The sequence below is a fragment of the Sminthopsis crassicaudata genome, chromosome 3 (assembly GCF_048593235.1).
Source record: "Sminthopsis crassicaudata isolate SCR6 chromosome 3, ASM4859323v1, whole genome shotgun sequence".
Lineage (NCBI taxonomy): Eukaryota > Metazoa > Chordata > Mammalia > Dasyuromorphia > Dasyuridae > Sminthopsis > Sminthopsis crassicaudata.
This window is the reverse complement of record NC_133619.1, coordinates 511122215-511138854: the sequence shown is the minus strand read 5'-3', so window position 1 is coordinate 511138854 and position 16640 is coordinate 511122215. Positions and strand designations below refer to the sequence as shown.

Genomic DNA, 16640 nt, shown 5'->3' with positions numbered 1-16640 from the left:
GATAACTCCAAAGGCCTCAGACTCTGAGACAAAAAACTCATTATTTGACAAAAACTACTGAGAAAACTGGAAAACATTCTGGAAGAAACTTAGACCAACATCTCACACTGTATGCTAAGATAGGGTCAAAAATGGAAACTAGATACAAAGAATGATACCATTCATTTTTCTTTCCTCCAAGCAAATTAGGAAAGGATGAAATGGTTTACCCTGTTAGATCTACAGAGAAGGAAGAATTTAGGATCAAATGAGATATAAAGAACATTACAAAATGTAAAAATGGATCATTTTTATTATATTAAATTAAATTTTTTTAAACAAACAAAATCAATGCAATCAAAATCAGAAGCAGAAAAATGCAAAAAAAAAAATTACAGCAACCATCTCTGATAAAGGCCTTATCTCTAAAATATATAAAGAACTGAGTCAAAATTTTTAAGAAGTCATTCCCCAATTGATAGTCAAAGAATATGAATAGGCATTTTTCAGACAAAGAAATACAATATATTTATAGCCACATGAAAATACCATAAATCACTATTGATTAGAGAAATGCAAATTAAAACAATTCTGAGGTATCACCTCACACCCATCAGATTGGCTAATGTAACAGAAAAGGAAAATGTTGGAGGATATATGACAAAACTGGGATACTAATGCACTGTTGGTAGTTGTGAACTGATCTAACCATTCTGGAGTACAATTTGGAACTATACACAAAAGGCTCTTAAACTGTATATACACTTTGCTCCAGAAATACCATTACTAGATCTGGATCTCAAAGAGATTTTTTTAAAAAAAGGGAAAGGGAAGAAGGGGCCTATTTGTACAAAAATATTTATAGTAGCTCTTTTTGTAGAGGGCAAAAAATTGGAAATGAAGAAAATGCCCATCAATTGGAGAATGGCTGAATATGTTGTGATGTATGATTATAATGGAATACTATTGTGCTATATAAGAAATAGTGAACAGGCTGTTGTCAGAAGAACCTGAAAAGACTTACATAAAACCGATGCAAAGTAAAATGAACAGACCTGAGGGAACACTGTACACAGTATCAGCAATAATAGTGTGATGAACAATTACATGATGACTTAGCTTGTCTCAGCAAACAATGATCCAAGACAACATCAAAGAATTCATGATGAAAAAATGCTAACCTCCTCCAGAGAAAGAACCGATGGTGCCTGAATACAGACTGAAGCATATTATTTTTTCTATATCTTTGCTTTCTTTCTTTCCTTCCTTTCTTCTATCTCTGTCTCTCTGTCTTTATCTTTCCATCATTCTTTTCTTTTTTCAGTGTGAGTTTTCTTCTACAGGAATGGCTTATTTGGAAATTCTTTACATAATTGTATACGTATAACCAAATTTAAATTACCATTTCAGGAATGGGAGGGGAGGAAAAAGAGAGAGAGAGAGAGAGAGAGAGAGAGAGAGAGAGAGAGAGAGAGAGAGAGAGAGAGAGAGAGAGAGAGAGAGAGAGAGAGAGAGAGAGAGAGAGAGAGAAAGAGAGAGAAAGAGAGAGAAAGAGAGAGGGAGAGAGAAAGAGAGAGGGAGAGAGAGAATTTGGAACTCAAAACATAAAAAAACCCAATAAATTCTAAAAATCATTTTTACACATAATTGGGAAAAAAATAAAATCTTAATAAAAAGCAAATAAGAGAACCGAGCCTGAGAGAGATTAATTGATTTGTCCAGGACTGTGCAGCTATTGTCTGAGGACAGATTTGCACACAATTTCTTGCTGACATTAGATCCAATGCTGTAGCCACTGAATCATCTTTCTATTAGTATAATTATTAATAAAATATTATTATTTATAAAGTGCATATATGATATATAATAACTATAATTATTAACTGATAAATAATTATAGGTAATATTAAATGTTATTGGAAATAATTATGAGAACCCATTTTCAATATAAAATTACAAAGAATAGTTATTTTATTCACTTATGCAATAATTAACAGAACCTTCATTATAAAAAATAGTAGCAGTTCTCAGACCACTTTCAACTTTCCAACTCAAACCTTCCAACTTCCAAATTCTGTGATTCTTTGAACATGCTATTGATCTTAAGTGAAGAATGGCTGGGTTTTTTTTTTCTTCTTCTTTTTTTTTTTTTTTTTTTTTTTTGCTGAGGCAATTGGGATTAAGTGACTTGCCCAGGGTCAACAGCCAGGAATTGTTAAGTTCTGAGGCAGATTTGAACTCAGGTCCTCCTGACTTCAGGGCGAGTGCTCTATCCACTGCACTACCTGCCTTCCCTGACAGCTTTTGTTTTTGTCCAGACCCATCATCTCACTGGCACTGGGAAGGCCTGGTATGGAATTTCCTTTAATGGCACACATCACCAGTTCATCTGTAGCTTAGTCTTAGAGAGTTGCCTGGATCACTTGACTAGCACATAATAATAATAATGGTCGACATTTCCAAGCTTTACAGAATGATTAACATATATATTATTTCATTTAAACATTACGACAGCCCTGTTAGGCTAGTATAATTACTGGTCATGAGCTGCCCGTAGTTCCACAGCTAGTACATAAGAGATGGGATTTGAACCCAGACTTTCAGTATTGTATTTACTCTTCCATACCACCTCTAGATCAGGTTAGAAAAGTTGGCCTGAATTCTAAGACTTGTGATGGAAAGTGCCTTCCTCATGCAGACAGAGAACTATGGAGATTTTATGTGGATCAAAGCATAGTATTTTCACCTTTTTTGTTGTTGTTGTTGGCTTCCTTGTTTTTTTTTTTTCTTTCTCATGTTTTTTTCCCTTTTTGATCTGCTTTTCTTGCTCAGCAAGTTGAATATGAAATATGTTTAGAAGAATTTCACATGTTTAACTCTTATCAGATTCCTTGCTGTCCTGGGGTGAGGGAAAGGGGAGAAAGGGAAGAAAAATTTGGAACACAAAGTTTTGCAAAGATGTATGTTGAAAACTATCTTTGCATGTATTTGAAAAAATAAAATACTATTATAAGATAAAAAAAAAGGTAGGCCTAAGGCAGAAAATGGAGGACCTAAAATGCTAGGATCAGGACTTTGTATTTTATACACAGTAGGAAGCCACTGATGTCTTCCCGGTAAATGAGAGTAATATGGACAAAGCTGTGAATGAAGAAGATTACTGAGGCTGCAATGAAGAATAGATTAGAATTGGGGGGGGGGTAAAAAAGAACATAATTCATCCATTTGCAGCCCTAAAACTAACTCAGTGTGTGAGCCTGAGAAAGTAATGACTTCTGGGACTGAATTTCCTCATCTGTAAAATGGGGAGTTAAACCAGATTATCTAAGAGCTTCTCCAGATGCTTTAGGAGCCTTCTAAGAGATAATGCTCCGCTTTATATGTGATGGGAAGGTGAGGGAGTTTGGTGACTACAGACTGGATGTGGGTTTCTAGTCTGGGATACCAGGTTGAGATGTAGGAGGCAATCCCAATTTCCTCAGAAAAAAAAAAAAAAGCCGTTATCCTTCCCTTGAGATCAGTAACATGTTCAAAGAATCACAGAATTTGGGAGTTGGAAGGTTTGAGTTGGAAAGTTGAAACTGATCTGAGAACTGCTATTATGTTTTATAATGAATATCCTGTGAATTATTGCATAAGTGAATAAAATAACTACTCTTAGTAGTAACTAGGGGGCCAGCCAGGAAGGGTTCAGGCAAGGAATATGCTGGCCCATAGGGGATCCAACAGGTATCACAGTGGGAGTCCGTAGACATCAGTCAGGACAGGACACGGGCAGATGTTGGAGGGTTCAGGGCCAGTAACCAGGCTCCGAACGGTCAGAGCTGTTAGCCCTAAAGAGCAGCAGTCGCTAGGCAGATGCAGCATCGGACAGAGTCCAGATCTCATTTTCATGAATTCAAATCAAATTACTAGATGTGTGACTCTAGGCAAGTTACTCAAGCCTGTTTGCCTTGGTTTTCTCATCTATAAAATGGACTAGAGAAAGAAATGGCAAACCACTCCAATATCTCTGCCAAGAAAACTCCAGAGGGGGTCACGAAGACTGGGACATGACTAACATCTCAACAATGACAAGCCAAAGGTGAGCCCTAATTCCAGGGCAGTCACCTGCTAATGTGCTAGGTATTGATAATATTCAGAAAGCGAGAGGTAACTTTGATCCTGAATGTGTTTGTTCCTTCCCTCTCCCCACACCCTCTCCAATAGCTTTCAAAAGTTCAGAACACCTTTTGTAAACTACAGGTATTAGGTAGAATTATTCTGATTTTTGAGGTGATGGGAATCTTGTCCCATTGATGTTTTTATTTCCTTTGTTCTGAGGGAGGGATAGTCAGGACATTATTTCACCAGGTAAATAATTCCAGGTAATCAAAGCTTCAGACCCACCTGGGGATATTCTGGGAGCAAATCGGTGATCTTTGGCCTGGGACCAGAATGAAGCAGAATGTTTCATCCCAGAATGAACCAGGGTGTGCCAGGAAAACTCTCACTGGATCAAATCCCTGGAGAAGTTTAGAGCTACATACGTGTTTGGGACTAGTTAGTTTTCTTTTATTTGCACATTGACATCATTCATTTTTAATTAATTTAAAACTCTATAGGCAACTGATGTTGTAGGGAATAGAGCTTTGGGTCTTGAGTCAGGAAAACCTGATTCCAAATTTGGCCTCAGACAATTCTTAGCTAGGTGCTGAGTACTTCGACTCTGCTTGCCTCAGTTTCCCTAACTATAAAATAGGGATACTTATATCACTCATCCCACATAGTTGTTGGAAAGCTGAAATGAGAAAATATTTGTAAAAACACTCATCACAATGACCTGACACATAGTGAGTGTTTCATAAATGATTATTTCCTTCCCTTTCCCTTCTTTCATTCTCCTGGTGCTTATTCCTGGATCTGTATTTCATTTTCTTTTTTAATAAATAAACCTCTGAAAATGCATTGTTGAATACAGAAAACAGTAGAAACAAGTAGAATGGAATGCAAACAACAACAAAAAGTGAAAATACTACATTGTGTTGGAAACTGCAGAGACAAGGGAAAGAGGGACCCCAGGATGGTAAGAAAAGAGTAACAGAAGAGGGAAAGCAGGGAAGGAGATTCTGGGTCTGAAAGAGCTCTGGGCCCTGGGAGCTGCCAAAAAAGACTTGGGAACCTCAGAAATCACAAAACTTGGAAAGTAGTGAAGGAGCAAAGCAAAGGGAAATCAAAGAGGAGCTGGTGCTTGGGAAACCATCGGTCAATGAGGCTCAGGATAACTTCCCTCACCAGTTCCCCATGGCTGCTAAATAAAAGCCAAATTCTTGATCCTGGCAGTCCAGACACCCCACTTTCCAGCAGCCCCTAATCTTTCCAGTTTTATCTCCCACCTATTCCCTCTAAATATTTTTTACTTTACTCAAGCTGGACTCTACCATTCCACATACAAGTTATTTGCTTTTCTGCCTATATGCCTTTATTCATGTCATCCTTTAAAACCTCCTTCCAGGTAGTCCTCCCCAATTCCCCTGTTTAGAAATTATATCCTCAGAATTCCTACAAGTAATTTGAACCTCTCTGATGCACTTATGGCCTATTATATACTATAGTTATTAACAAAAACAGAGCCACCAGAACTAGAAGATATAACTGAATAATAAATAAATAAATAAATAAATAAATAATGAATAATAAAACAAAGGTAATTACCACATTCAACCTTTAGGCTACAACCCCTACACACATTCAATTCAATCAGTACTTTAGAATGATATACTCTCAGAACTGAAAAGAAGCTTATTCCTGATTAATGCCCTCCAAAGCATTTCCCATGGCTTCCTATCGCTGAAACAGTGAAGTTAAACTCAAATAGAAATCAATTCCTATTGGTCTCATACTAATTTAGAAAACCATAAATTAACATTATCTAGGTTGTATTGTGTTTTTATTTATTTTTGTATTTATTTATTTTGTTAAAACTTCCCCAATTACATTTTAATGTGGTTCCTGCGACACTGGAGACTTTTGTAGGTCATGAGTTTGATACCTTGGGCCCAGAAGATACAATACAAAATTCACCCTCATCACAGGCTCCGGCCATATTCCAGACAACTTGAGTTCCTTGCTTTCGTTTCCTGCTTCCACGCACTTGGTCAGCCTCTCCCAGACCGAGAATAGACCTGTTGTCCAGATGAAATCTGCTTTCCTTGCTCAGGACATGACTTTGGTACCACTTTCTCTGTGAAGCTTTCTGTGACTTCCCCATCCCCACCAGCTAAAAACTGACATTTTCACGAACATCTCCAGCTCCTCTGTTTGATTCCTCCTGTGACTATTGTATCTTACATCACAGTTACCTACTAAACTAGGAGCTTCTTCAGGTCATGGACTGTCTTCTTCATCTTTGAAAAAAGCTGGTGATGGAAAGAGAGAGGACCTTGGGGATCACAACATAGTATTTTCATTTTTTTGTTTCCTTGCATTTTGTTTTCTTTCTCATTTTTTTCCTTTTTGATCTGATTTTTCTTGTGCAGCATGATAATTGTGGAAATATGTATAGAAGAATTGCACATATTTAACATATATTGGATTGCTTGGCATTTAGGGAAAGGAGGGAGAAAAATATTTGGAGGTTTGCAAGATTGAATGTTCAAAATTATTTATGCATATATTTTGAAAATGAAAAGCTTTAATTTAAAAAAAAAGAAAAAAGGTAACTAAGTTGTGTAGTGGATAATGGGCTGAGCTTGGTGTTAGGAAGCCTCATTTCAAATTTGACCCACAGGGATTTACAAGGGCAAATCATTTAATATTTGTCTGTTTTGGTTTCCTCCACTGTAAAATGGAATGCATCTATATCCTATCTTTGTTCTTCTATATTTAATGTTTAATGTTGGTTATTTTTAAAAATCGCTTTACTCTGAGTAAGATCTTATATTAGTAATAATATGTTTATATGCTGGTAATCATATTATTACTACTAGTAGTAGTATTAATATTATAACATTAAATTTAATATTATATTTTCTATTAATATATTTGTTATATTGGTATTGATATTACATATTAATAATATATTTGTTCTCATCTTGGGATTCTAACATGATTAGTATATAATCATGGTATTACTTTTTTGTTGTTGTTGTTGTTTTTCCTTTTTTCTGAGCCTGGGATTAAGTGACTTGCCCAGGGTCAGACAGCTAGGAAGTGTTAAGTGTCTGAGATCAAATTTGAACTCGGGTCTTCCTGAATTCAGGTCTGGTGCTCTATCCACTGCGCCGCCTAGCTGCCCCTAATCATGGTATTACTAATAATAATGAGAGGCAGGGCACAGTGGCTTACCTGGGAGCCTGGTTATCAGTCAGTCAAAAAGCATATATTAAATGCACTACTTGCAGAGCACTTCATTAGGTGCTGGGGGTGAGGGAGGAGCAGAGACAAAGTCCAAATCCTCCCTGACTGTCCTGGAGGGGGACTGAAGTCCAGCCAGGGGGCACATGTCCAAGTTCCTTTTGGAAGGGATACACGAGAAACTGAGGCATGAAGAAAGTCCTTGTACAGAAGGTGACAGCTCAGAGCTGAGCCCTGAAAAAGATTCTGAGAGGTAAGGGGAACATGGCAAGGGAGCATGTTTAAGGCAGTGGGGACACCTGCACAAAGGGGGTGTGAGGAAGGGGAGGGTTTCAGTGGATGGTAGTGTGAAGGCCAGGAAGTAATGTGTAATTACGGCTAGAAGGGTGAAAGCAAGCTAAGTTGGAAAGGGCTTAATGCACCAAACAGAAAAGCTTCTATCTGACTCTGTGGGTAATAGGGAGCCACTGGAGTTTATAGAGTAAAGGAGTAGAATGGTCAGACCTGAGCTTTAGGAAAAATCACCTACCCCCCTGTGAAGCAGGGAGACCAATTAGAAAGCTCTTGCAAGAAAGAGGTGATGTATATTTAACCTATATCAGATTGCTTAGGGAGGAGGGAGGTAAGGGAGAAAGAAAAATTTGGAACAAAATCTTACAAAAATGAATGTTGAAAATGAGCTTTCTTGGAAAAATAAAATACTTTTGAGAAAATAAAGAAATAGATGATACCGGTTTGCCAGGTTGTGAGTGGACAGAAGGGGGTAGATGGGGAAAATGTTGTGGAGGCAGAATGACAGAATTGGTACCTGATTGGGTGTGGGGTGAGTAAAAGTGAGTTGTTAAGACTAAGTTTGCAAACTGGTGCCTTCAACAGATAGAGGGAAATCCAGAGGAAGACAGTTTGAGGGTGGGGACACATGGAGTCTGAAATGCTTAAGGCGCACCTGGTTGGAAAAGTCCAGGAGGTGGCTGAAGATGAGTGACAGATCAGGAGAGAGATCCTTGTGTTCCAAGTTTTTCTCCTGCTCTCCCTCTTTCCCCTTCCAGACTGCAAGCAATCAAGTAGAGGTGAATCATGTGCAATTCTTCTAAACACAAATATATATTTTTAAGTGGAAACTGAGGCTTTGTTTACCTAAAGTCCAAGAACTGATGAGTAGAAAAGGCAAAATGACAATCCTGGCCTTCTCATTCTCCCTCCAGAATCTTTCCAGTAACCCCAGCCACTCTCAGCAAGCATTTAAGTAGGCGTTAGCAAGTTGAATTGTTGAAATGAATTGAATTTTTGTTTTCCTAGTTGCCGGCCAGCTCTGAGGCTGCGGATGGGGGAAGGTTGTCTCATACAGACTTAACCTGGTTTCCCTGGGATGGATGTTCCAAATGGGGGAGCCTTGTCTCCCCAGGAAGATTGGGAGCTCCTTTATGGCAAGCCCCTAGTCTCCTTCCCCTCCTGCCTCCCCCACAGCAGACTCTTTTGATTTAACTTGGTGGAAGGCCTCAGGATCACTGGGAAGTAATATGTCCTTCTAGGTTCTGAAAAGGGGGGAGGGGAAGAACTGTGGTAAATGCTAAAAGCAGCTGGAAGATCAGACCATGCTTGCTCCTTCCTCAATCCTGGAGGCTGACCTGGACCCACTATTGGTCAAAGAAATGCAAACTAAGACAATTCTGAGATACCACTACACACCTGTCAGATTGGCTAAAATGGCAAGAAAAGATAGTGACGAATGTTGGAGCGGATGTGGGAAAACTGGGACACTGATACATTGTTGGTGGAGTTGTGAATGGATCCAACCATTCTGGAGAGCAATCTGGAATTATGCTCAAAAAATTATCAAACCATGCATACCCTTTGATCCAGCAGTGTTACTACTGGGCTTATATCCCAAAGAGATTTTAAGCAAGGGAAAGGGACCCACATGTACAAGAATGTTTGTGGCAGCCCTCTTTGTGGTAGCCAGAAACTGGAAACTATGTGAATGCCCATCAATTGGAGATTGGCTGAATAAATTGTGGTATATGAATATTATGGAATATTATTGTTCTGTAAGAAATGATCAACAGGATGATTTCAGAAAAGCCTGGAGAGACTTACATGAACTGATGCTGAGTGAAATGAGCAGAGCCAGGAGATCATTATATATTTCAACAACAAGACTATATGATGATCAATCTGATGGATGTGGCCCTCTTCAACAGTGAGATGACTAAGGCCAGTTCCAATGATCTGGTGATGAAGAGAGCCATCTACATCCAGAGAGAGGACTATAGGAACTAAGTGTGGATCACAACATAGCATTCTTACTCTCTCTGTTGTTGTTTGCTTGCATTTTGTTTTCTTTCTCATTTTTTTCCTTTTTGATCTGATTTTCTCTTGCAACAAGATAATTGTATAAATATGTATATGTATATTGGATTTAATTATATTTGTTAACATGTTTAACATATATTGGAATATTGGATTATTTGCCATCTAAGGGAGGGGATGGAGGTAAGGGGGGGAAATTTGGAGCACAAGGTTTTTCAAGGGTCAATGTTGAAAAATTATCCATGCATATGTTTTGAAAATAAAAAAAAACTTTAATAAAAAAAGAACTCCCAAAAAGGGATTTCAGTATCCAGTTGGGGAAGATAATCAGGAGAGGGACAAGGAAGGAAGAAAACATTTATTAAATGCCCTAATATGTCCCAAGCACTGGACTAGGTACTTAACAAACTTCTCATTTGATGATTTGTAGAGGGGATTCTTGCTCAAGCACAGGTGAGCCCAGATGTCTCTTAAGCTCCCTTTTATCTTGATGTTGCTAGAATTTGAACAACCTGAACCATCCCAGCAACAGAACTGACTGTCTTCAGAGCTTTCCTATCATCAAGTTTTCAAGTACAGTTTGGACACGCCTCTGTCAAAAGTCTGTGTAGAGAGGCTATCTCCTCTGGGTGGGAAATTGTGTTAAGTGCTCCAGCACTAACAGTCCCTTTTATTTGTGATTCTGGGGTCCTTTAATGGGGGTCAAGTTAAAATTTTACCATTGCAACCCTGGGAAGTAGTTGCTATTGTGATCCCTATTTTATAGTTGAGAAAACTGAGGCACACAGAAATGAAGTAACTTGTCTAGCATCATGAAGCAAATAATGGCTGTATTCAAACTCAGGTCTTCCTAGCTCCATGTCCGGAGCTCTTTCCACGGCACTAACAACAAGGGGCTGAGATAACAAAATCAACATTGGACAGCTATTTATAAAACTCTTCGTCTATTCAGGAGTTGTGGGAGAAAGATAAATACCTGTCTGATACAAGAACATGTATCCTTAATATGATGGCAGGCTAAATTTCCTCATGCATAGAGTCAGCCACATCACTTCTATACTCCCTTCCGTGGCACAATCACTATCCCTTATAAGGCAGGTAAACCTCTTGCGTGGCATTCAAGGCCCTCTACAATTTAATATATCCTCTCTAGACAAAACAGACCAATTCCAAAAACAAGCTCTAAGTCTGAGAACTTTGACTTGAACACCTTCGCTACTGTTTGGAATGGCTTCCCTCTTTTTCATGGGCTGAGTTCCTACTCATCCTTTAAAGTCCAACCTGAATGCCTTCTCCTACAAGAAGTCTTCCCTAACTTCCCCAGCCAGTCATTTATTCCCTGGGGATTCACATAGTACAGAAATCAGGGGCTGGAGAAGCCTATGGAGCCCTTTCAAAATGATGCTTTAAAGTGGATAAAATAAAATGCATAGTAGCTACAAGGAAACCAATTCTATTGAAATTCAATTATCAAAAAATTTTCTAATTAGTTTGCCAGGTTAAGAATTTTAAGGGAGTTGCCTGAGGCATATAAAGATTAAAAGATTAGTCCTAAATCCCGTAGTTGTGGGTCCCATAGAGATGAGAAGAAAACACAGGTTTTCCTGACTCTAAGCCCAGTCCTATGTAGATAACACTAGAATACCCCACTATATTGGCTAGACAATCAATCATCACCAGAGTCCACCTAATGTTTAATGTCTACATGTAGGTGCCAAATAACGGCCCCAATCTTCTTGTTCTTATAGTTCTGTCCTTCCTACTTCGGAAGGTGGTTTAAAGTGAGAAAACAAATGAGTTAAAAAAAAAAAATGCAGCCAGGGATGGATGCCTTGTGAAAAGGGGATTGTATCTCCTTTCTCCAAGCAGGATCTGTAAACTTGTTTTTAAAGGAAGCCCTTCCCTAGAATCTAGAAATGGATTTCCATCCGCATTGGCGGAAGCTCCCCCATTCTGAAGGAGAATATGCATATAAAAAAGCCTATGGATAATCTGCCCCTGGACCAGCCTAGTAGCCATTAAATGACCCCAGAATCACAAATAAAAGGGATTGTTAGAGCTGGAGCACTTCACACCACTTCCCCCAGAACAGACGGCCTCTCTGCACGGACTTCTAGACGGAGGCTCATCCAAACTCTGCTCGGAGACCTTGATGTAGGAAAGGAGTCACTTCTACTGCTGCAGGAGCTCTGGTTGTTCAAACCTCAGGATCAGCAAGATGAAGGGGCTTGGAGGGAATCTAATCTCACCTGCACTGGAGCAAGAATCCTCTCTCCAATAGCAAAGTATTGGTCAAGAAACAGAGGACTTGATCTTTCAGGCATCCAAGAAGGGAGGCTTGAACCTGCCTCTATTCCGTGTGCCAGTCTCCCTCTTTCACTGAAACCATTTCCACCACCACCCCCCCCCATAGAATAATCATTCTTAAAGAAACAGAGACAGTAGCGGTCTCCCCCGGTCCTTTTCTGTGGAGAGGTGAGGAGAGAGAAAGATCTTGACGTGGGGGTGTGGGGTGCTTAAGGATCCCACCCACCAGCCAAAACCGCACCCTCTTCATAACAAGTTACCCTCCCTAACCTCCAACTTCCACGAATCCCAATAAGAGATCAAGAGGGCAAACAAGGACCAATTTCCCCAGTGACAAGGAGGTATAAGTGTATGATGCTGAACAGGTGGCTGGGAGAATCCTGAAATCTCTCGCCAGAGCCCCCCAAAGATTTCAGGAAAGGGAGGAGGGGCACAAAGAGGACGTCGGCGCAGACCTGGGTCTGAGGCAGAAATGAGATGGGGGACCGTCCAGTCTTCAGAGACCGCCCCATTTTCCCGGGGATGGAGTGAAATTTAGTCCGTAAAGAACTTGCTCATGAGGAAACCCTGGGAGAGGGTGAAGGGGCTGGGCTCATCCTTAAAAGCAGGGCGGCTCAGACGGCACTCCCGGTTCCGACGCAGTCATTACAAGCAAAGATTCCCCGAGCTCCTTCAGAGGCGGCGGCCGGCCGGCAGCCCAAGGAGGAGCGGGATAGCAGCGTTTTACTGACCCCGGGCAGGGACCGAAAGGCAAGAGACGCTGGGGAGTCTTTGCCGGGTCTAGAACCTCGGAACGACTCGGGATGTTTCCAGACAGACTAGGCACAAGCCCACCCCTCATTCTGCGGAAAACCGGGCCCGGGCTAAGTGGCTTCTCTAGACCGGCAGAGAAATAGGGGCAGGGAGGGAGCCCGAGCGCGGATCTCCCTCCCTCTGCCTAACGAGGCTTCTCCCCGAACTTGTCTGCGGAGACCACCGCCGTCCGACCAGAGAATCGGGAGCGCGCGAGGCTCGGGAGAGCCTGAGGCCAAGCCGCGGAGCAGCAGCTGCCGGGGGGGCTTTGGTTACCCCAGAGAGCTCCAGGCCCGCGACAGGGAAACTCTGGCCGGCTCCCCGCTCGGGGAGGAGGCTGGCAGACCGCTTCCTCCGCCACGGGGGAACGGAGGCTCGGAGGAAGCACGGACCGCCCCGAGATCACACACAGTCCGTAGCGACTGCTGCCGGGATGCACGCTTCTGCCCCTAACTTTGGGGGGGTTATTCCGGACCGAAGTTAGACTCCCGGCTGTCGCAGCCCTAACAGAGCCTCACTTGCCTTGGCACCCCTGCGCAGGCAGGTAGAGCCCGCTCCCGATGCCGCCCCCCAGCCGCCCCCTGTCCCTCCCGCCGCCAACTCCGCCAAGTCCCACCTGTTGGCCGACGCTGATGCTGCTCTCTCCGCCGCGGCTATCCGATGCTGTCAGGTGCAGCGCCTGCGCCTGCGCGCCAAGTGCCCGAGGCAGCTCTCCCCCTCTCCGGGCTCCGCTACTCCCCCGGGGCCAGCCGCAAGCCTCGCCCTGGGCCCCGCCTCCATGCACTCTCTCCCCTTCCCCGGGAGGGGACGCGCGGCCTTCTGGGCCATGTAGTCCGTGTCCCCGGGGAGCGATGAGCGCACCGCCCCCGAGGAGACTGCAGCTCTCAGGGGGCTCGCGCACAGTGAATGCCCCCCCGCCCGCTGCCCCTCCCCGGCCTGCGGGACAACTGCGACTTCTGCAATTCCGCGTAACTTTCCCCACTCGTTAAACGTAAGTTGTAAGCACCCCGGAGATAGGCATATTCTCAAGCTTGGTTTTCCTCCCCAAAAGTAGCAGCGCGATTTAAAAGTAGTGGAGAAGGATCGAGTTTTGGAATCACTACCTAGAGAAAAGCCCCTCTCCTTCCCGGATCTTGTCTTTCCTTTCCCTGTCTGGAAAAGGAGGGTCCTTCCCGGCTGAGCCGCGTCCCAGCTCGGACGCTGTTTCAGGCACTTTCTAGCCCTAATGTTCGGTCCCACAAATCCCTCCCGGCCTCCTCAGAGCGGCAGAGCCTTCAGGGCCTCCTCTTAGGAAATCCTTTCTGACCGTCCGACCCAAGCCGGGCTCCCGGAGCACTTCCTCTCCAGGCTACACAGTTTGGCAAAAGTCACAGAATGTTAGAGACCAAACCAAACAGAGAAGAGACTCGGAACACTGGAGCTAAACGGCGCAATGGTTAGAGCACAGACCAGGGCTCAGTGCTCCACAAACTTTTAAACGGGGGGCCAGCTCACTGTCCCTCAGACTGTGGAGTCTCACACTCTGTCTCCGCCCCTCAGCCCATTTGCCATGACCGGAGGGCCGCATCTGGCCCGAGGGCCGCAGTTGGAGAATCCCTGAGACCTTTGAACAGAAAACAAAGGGTGTCCGAGCAGGAGGAAATCATGGAGACCCTCCAGCCCAAGCATCTCACTTTATAGTGAGTCCGCCAGACCAAGAAGGTAGAGGAGTCCTCCCTCCAGGTGTGCGCTACCTCCTTATCTCTAAGGTGAATGTCCAGCCAGAGGGCGGGCCTGGATCCTTCTCCCATTAGAATTCCTCACAGCCGGGTGAGCACGGGGGCTGGAGGACCCCGACTCAGTGTTTGCAGCGGTCACTCTGGTCCCTGATTCAGACCGGCTGCATGCTTGTCACCAGGAGACGGAGACGACATCGGAAGTCATCCAGCCCGACTCACGGCGGAACAAGAACCCCTCAAGCTGAGAAGCCTGAGAAGGAACTGTTTCCCAAGACAAGTCCTCTGGGGTAACCCTGAAGTGGCTAAGGAGTTTCTTCCTGGCATCAAGCCAGCGGCTTCTTCCCTTCGCGTATCTCAGTTTCTTACCCTTGTTATGGAGAGAGCCTCAGATTTGAGCAGACAGAAGAGCATGTCAGTCAGAAAGGCCTCTGGTTAGAATCTATTTCCAGTTTCTTTCTGAGCTCCTTAGGCAGTCAAGTGCAGGGATTAGGAGGTCAGAAACAGTGCAAAGCAGAGGGAGGGAGGGGAAGGAGGAGGGGAAGTGAGGACAGAGGGAGAAAGGGAGGGGGACAGAACTGATAAATCACCCTTAGCTAAACTGGGATCCATCTCAGAACCACAGTCCTGTTAGCAACTCCAGAGCTCCTCTCCCAGGATTCACCTCCAGGATTCACTGAATCCAGAATCCAGGATTCCCTTGCAAAGACCACCCCATTTCTGCTAAGAGCAGGAGGGGTGAGGGGCATTTAGACTCCTAAAAATGTCCATGAGGGGAGTTAGAACATAAAACAGAATGAGAGAGGTGGAGGCAGTCTTAGATTATAGGACAGAAAATGTCAGCCGCACAGGACCTCCCGAACACCGAATGTTAGAGGTGGGAGAGGTCTTAACACAGAATTAGTTGGAAGGCGCCTTGAAATATAGAATATCAGAACTGGAAAGATCTTCAAGCTTATCTAGTCTGATTTATTTTTAGAAATTAAATGGAATCTAGGGCTGAGAGAGAAGTAGTAGCAGAATCATAATTTTAAGCCAGATATCCCTAAAGATGGATTTGCTCTCTATCCTGTCTCTTGCTCATAAGGGGAAATTAAGAGCCCAGGAATTAGCTAGCTAATTTTCCTCTTAGGATTCTAAGGATACCCATTAGGATTAAAGCGCTTTTCCTGCCCTCTGCTCAAGGCTCTGTTCTGGTATCTCCTCAATACCAATCAACAGTTACAGAGTCTCTCCCTGAGCAATTGGGAACTATGCTCAAAAAGTATCAAACTGTGCATCCCCTTTGATCCAGCAGTGCTACTACTGGGCTTATATCCCAAGGAAATATTAAAGAAGGGAAAGGGACCCAAGAATGTTTGTGGCAGCCCTCTTTGTAGTGGCCAGAAACTGGAAACTGAGTGGATGCCCATCAATTGGAGAATGGTTGGGTAAATTGTGGTATATGAATAGTATGGAATATTGTTGTTCTGAAAGAAATGACCAGCAGGAGGAATACAGAGAGGCTTGGAGAGACTGACATGAACTAATGCTGAGTAAAATGAGCAGGACCAGGAGACCACTATATACTTCAACAATAAGATTATGCAATGATCAATTCTGATGGGTGTGGTTCTTTTCAACAGATGACTGAGGCCACTTCCAATGATCTTGTGATGAAGAGAGCCATCTACACCCAATGAGAGGACTGTGGGGACTGAGTGTGGATCACAACATAGCATTTAATTCTTTTTGTTGTTTGCTTGCATTTTGTTTTTCTCATTTTTTCCTGTTTGATCTGATTTTTCTTGTGCAGCAAGATAATTATATAAATATGTATCTATATAATTATATATACACATATATATGTATATATATACACACATCTATATGTGTACATACTATTTCACATGATGGGACAGAAGCTTCTTGGGACAAAAACTTTCATTTTCTTTTTTTTTCTTCCTTCTTTCCTTCTTTCCCTTATTCCTCCCTCTCTCCCTCCTTTCTTTCTTTCTTTCTTTCTTTCTTTCTTTCTTTCTTTCTTTCTTTCTTTCTTTCTTTCTTTCTTTCTTTCTTTCTTTCTTTCTTTCTTTCTTTCTTTCTTTCTTTCTTTCTTTCTTTCTTTCTTTCTTTCTTTCTTTCTTTCTTTCTTTCTTTCTTTCTTCCTTCCTTCCTTCTTTCCTCCCTCCCTTCCTCCCTCCCTCCCTCCCTCCCTCCCTC

The 16640-nt window shown here is 42.7% G+C and overlaps 1 protein-coding gene across 2 annotated transcripts in view; it reads right to left on the bottom strand.

Annotated features, from left to right (window-relative positions):
* Positions 1–14870, bottom strand: part of PLEKHB1 (pleckstrin homology domain containing B1) — a 36198-nt gene extending 21328 nt beyond the window's left edge. The window contains exon 1 of one of the 2 annotated variants that reach the window (XM_074304030.1): positions 14808–14870. The gene's annotated coding sequence lies outside the window, so the exon portion shown is untranslated. Of the gene's footprint in view, positions 1–13339; positions 13429–14807 lie in introns of those variants that run through there. The other variant, XM_074304029.1, reaches the window with a different exon arrangement.
* Between the last annotated feature and the right edge of the window lie 1770 nt (positions 14871–16640).